This window comes from Nannospalax galili, unplaced genomic scaffold, assembly GCF_000622305.1.
Source record: "Nannospalax galili isolate Female #2095 unplaced genomic scaffold, S.galili_v1.0 scaffold79, whole genome shotgun sequence".
NCBI classification, from domain to species: domain Eukaryota; kingdom Metazoa; phylum Chordata; class Mammalia; order Rodentia; family Spalacidae; genus Nannospalax; species Nannospalax galili.
In genome coordinates, this window is record NW_008343959.1 from 1640464 (window position 1) to 1645645 (window position 5182).

Genomic DNA, 5182 nt, shown 5'->3' on the forward strand with positions numbered 1-5182 from the left:
AAATTATGGTTTGCCCTTGAAAATGATACAAATCCATTTATCTTCAGTGAGTGATATTAAGTTTTATTGATGCTATTTTTCTACCTAAGGTCTTATTGCTAAAATGTTATTTATTTTTAATCAAAGAGAGACTGGAGATGAGTGCATTTTACCTATTTAAATAAGCTTTCCAAAATTATATTTTGCACAGCCAGTCTATTTGTTACTAGAAATAAAATTTGACTATTCATTTTGCTGAAATTAGGGAACAATTGAATATCTCTGAATGAAAGGTTGTATGGAAAAATATTTTTATGAACTGGGCCTAGTGGTACACACCTTTCATCCAGCATTTTACAGACAGAGACAGGCATATCTATGTGAGTTGGATGCCAGTCTTGTCTCCATACTGAGTTCTGGGCTAGCTGGGGCTACAGGGAGCTCCTGTCTCAAAAAATAGTTTTTATGGGTATGGACAGATGGCTCAGCTGTTAAGAGCACTGGCTGCTTTTGCAGAGGACCTGGGTTTGAATCCCAGTGCCCACATGGCTGTTATACAGGATCCAAAGATCTCTTCTGTCTTCCATGGATACTACACAATATGGGTGCACTTACATACATTTAAGCATAAGAATCATACACATAAAATTAAAATAAATAAATCAATTTTTAAAAATTTATCAGTTAAAATGCTGTGAGTTCATACATGTAACTGACCAGCTGTCTGGGAAGCTCATTTTCTTTGTGGTCATCCATCACCTCTGCCTTTTACAGCCTTTCAGCTCCCTCTTCAGGATCTCTGAGACTTGGGAGGCAGAAGTTTGAAATAGGTGTCCTATTAAGGAAGGAACACTGTACAGTCTCTTGTTCTCTTCATGTTGGCCAATTATGGATTTCTTTGTTAATCACAGGAAACCTCTCTGGTGAGAGCTGAGAGACACATTCATCTTAAATGTAGAGGCTGCATTGAAATATTTCTGCACTTGACCAGATGTGGGACTCTGTATTGGTTTTATCTATTGCAAAAAAAATCTTTGATAAGTGGTGAGAGCAATGCTGACAGCATACACAAGTCTCCTGCAAGCTCAAAACAGAATAAAGTTCTGGCAAAGATGTGGCAAAGTTGCTGAGAAATCACAACCCAACCTAAGGAACTTTGGGCAACTGATGTCTGCTGGGATGGGGGAGAGAGTCTCTTACAGGGATGGGACTTTTGGTAGGTTGACTAAATTCCAGTGGATGGACCCTTGCTGAGGGACAGGTGGGGATACAAATCAGATTAAACAGGCTGTATTGGGTATATAGTGGAGTATTATGAATTTGTGGGGGAGGCAGTAGGAGGAGGTGTGGATGGGGGAGTTCTAAATACCAACAAAGACTGTTGTATAAAAAAACATAAAAAGTTCAGTAAAAAAAATTTAAAAAGAGTTTAAAAAATCAGCTTGCACTGAGGGATGTCTGGGGACACTAACTTGAGCTAATAGGCCATAACATCAATGACAGAATGCATAAAATACAATGGGGGGGGTATTGGATGATGCCGGTGGAGGAGATCTAAAGATGACTAAGTTGTGTATGAAACACACAAAATTCAATAAAAATATACAAAAGGTTACAAGACACAAAAATGTGTATAATACAGAATAGTTTTATATAAAGCTAGTAATTTGTTTAATTTTTTTTTGGTAACAAAGTTTCAAATTTTTCCTTTCATTTCTTCCAGCTCCTGTACTAAGAGCCATACCTGTGTGACTTGAATCAGGGTGGTTTTGGCTTTTTAGTAAAGGTGGACAAAATACCAATATGCCACTAAATTCAGTAAAAGAGATTTAGCAACAAAGTAAAATCTCACCATATGGAAAGGGATATAAACACATCCTGATAAATTGTTGAATGTTAACAGATTGAGGTTAATCTAACAAAGGGTTGACCTGTGTCTTCATTAATACTACTTGTGTTCCTTGGAAAGAATAGAAAGAAAATGGTCAAATGCTCTGTGAGACGTTGTTATTCCAATCAACATCAACAAATTTAAAATTTTCCTTTAAACCACACATAAAAACATAAAATTATACAATTTAATGGATTATTACAATGTTTTATTATATGTATATATCATTTAAAATTTAAACCAGGTAAAATATGAATATCACTTTAAACATTTATCATTTATTTTAGTTTTTGCCTTAAATATATATACAACATTTGTATGCATTAAGGGTTACCATGATGTGTCAATGAAAGCATACACTGAACAGCATTTAAATCAGGTTGAATGAATATATTTCCTCAAACACCACTTTTGTGAAAGCTTTCAAAATCTCTCATTTTAGTTTTATGAGATGTGAGCTGTGTTATTAAAACTTATAATCATGGCACTTTGCAATAGCACACTGTGACTGCTTGTTCCTATCTAATGCAATCCAATTCCCTCTAGATTGGTTTTTCACCATTTCTCTCATCCTAGCCTCTCCCAAGAATTTATGTTATCATATTTTATGTCTACAAGAGAAAGATCTTTAGGTTCCCTATATATTGTTGTTTCTACATCTGATATTAGAATTGTGATATATTGTTCTGTACACTTTTATAAAAATATCACAATCAAAGGAACTTGAAGAGTTAGATCCAATTCTTAATAAAATAAGGACAAATTAAAGGTATTAACACCTTTATGTGAATTTGATTGAACTTATTAGTTAGTTGGGGACATATAGTCATTTTTTGTAAATCAAAATTTTCTGCTTCAGAATCAGGACAAGTGTTTTTAATTGATTAGACACAGTCTTCAGTTTGTAGCATTTCACCTAAGAGCTTTATCATGTGCATATATGTATATGTTGCTATGATCTTGTATTAGTTACCTTTCTCTTGCTGTAATAAAACACTGTGACCAAGGAAAATTATAGGGGGGGATTTATTTGCATTTATGGTTCCAGGTTCAAGAAGGATAAGAATCAATCATGGCAGGGAGGCATGGTGAGATGACCATAGCAGAAGCAGAAGGATAAGTGCTCACATCTTTAAGCAGACACAGGAAGCAGAGAACAACTGGGAATCTGGCAAAGCTTAGGAACTCACCCCAGAGATGTGCTTCCTCCAGGATGGCCAAACCTCCTAAAGCCTCCCAGAGCAGCATCACCATCAGGGGACAAATGTCCAAATACTTGAAGGCTATGGTGTTCACTTCCATTCAGGTCACCACAAAGCTCTATTTTATTATATATTCACTAATTGTTCTGTCAATGAACTATTGTTTTTTGTTGATTAGATTAATTTATTAAATCAGATTAATATTCTGTTTCAGATGTTACTTTCTAAGTACATTTTTATTGAATCTTTGTGAATTTCATACAATATATCTTAGTTTTATTTAGCTCCCCCTTCCTGTCAGCACCCTCCCATAGCATAACCACAGGACTTTGTGCATTTTGTCATATATGTTAATATGTTGATTTTTAAATATATCTTTGATATTTATAAATATATAATCTGAACTCTTAGATACTTTTTCACTTAGTCATTCTAAAATTGATTATTTTTACCAAATGACTAGCTACTGCTGCTCAGGTTCAGTACTCATGAGGGACACTTTTGCTTTTTTCTCAACTGCAGTGGAATACTAGTTTGGTTTCTGGCACATAAGAAAGAAGATGCTTTATTTTCTTCTAATAAAAACAGTAATTATATTTTTATTGATTTAGCGTTGAAAGAAGCAAGGTGGATTTCTCTTATTAATGAAACCAGTGTTTTTTTCCCTAAGAATTTATCGTATTATAAGTGGCTTAGTCTCCCTATTGCAATCCGTTTTTAATAACACAACAAATATGAAATATCAAATCTACAACATTTCTAGAATTAAAAATCAAAAATTCTACTTTTGCTTTTAGCAGTATTCAATTTCAACAAGTTTCATAGCAAATTGGAAAAGGTAATAAAATTTAAAGACCTAAGAGGATCACTAGGCAAAAATGATAGGGAAGAAACACATTAGCCAAAGAACTATTGGTAGCTGGTTACTGCTGGGTAGGGGAGAATAGATTATCTGTAAGGGAGAGACTCTAGATAGGCTGACTAGACTCCAGTGGATGCACTTTCAATGAGGGACAACTGGGCACACAAACTTGACTGGATAGGTCTTAGCATATATAAAAGAATGCATGAAATCTGGCTATAATGGGGATTCTACTGGGGATGTGGCTAGAAGAGGGTTATAACAACAGTTAAGGTGTATTGTATAAATTGTACAAAAATTTATTTAAAAAATGTAAATTGAAAAAAGAAATAAAACAAAACACAGTTGAACAAACTTCTGACAATTTTTAGTTTATGGATGCAACAAGTGGGAGCTGGGAGATATAATGAATTATAGGATTTTTTAATCCCAAATAATTGGTTAAACAAATCAAAACCATCCTGATTATATATAATGAAAACAGGTGTAAAGAGAAGATTTCCTCACTGCATAAAAGAAAGGATATTTTTCAGACAATCTTGTTCAAATGTGAACCAAATGACAAAAATATCCACTGTTTTAACAGTCTAAAACAGCAATCAGATTAAAGTTTACACAAGGAAACAATGTTTACATAAGGATAACAATTCAGATAGCAATACTGCTCTCATGAAGCTCCCAACTCTATATATTAGAATTATTATTATGGCAGCACAATAATAAAAAAGAAAATATAATCTCACCCTTAAGTAGAACCTACTGTGATTTATTTGACTTTGAAATGGTTAATAGTGACTTTCTTTAAAAAAATGTTTTGGATTTTTTAATATAAGTATGACTGTTGGACTTCATGTTTGTATGTTTACCATGTGCTTGCTTGGTGCTTCTGAGTCCAGAAAAGAGTGTTGGATCTCCTAGCACCGGAGTGTAAGACAGTTGTGAACCCACGTGTCGGTGTTGGAGATGAATCTGAGTCCTCTTTTGGAGCCGTCAGTACTCTTAACTACTGTCCCATCTCTCCATTCCTAATAGTGGCTTCTAAATTACTAGAAAATTATCCAAAGCTTCTTATCAAAGTAAATATTAGTATCTAAAATGTGTTGCTGGAAATGCACTTTCATGAGGAAATTGATAACTTTAGTTTTTGGCTCATTATTATTTGATTCTAAACTTTGAAGGTTTTAATCATGAAGATAATTGAAAAAAACAAAACTTTGAACAAAGTCATTTAATCTTTTTCAGATCTGA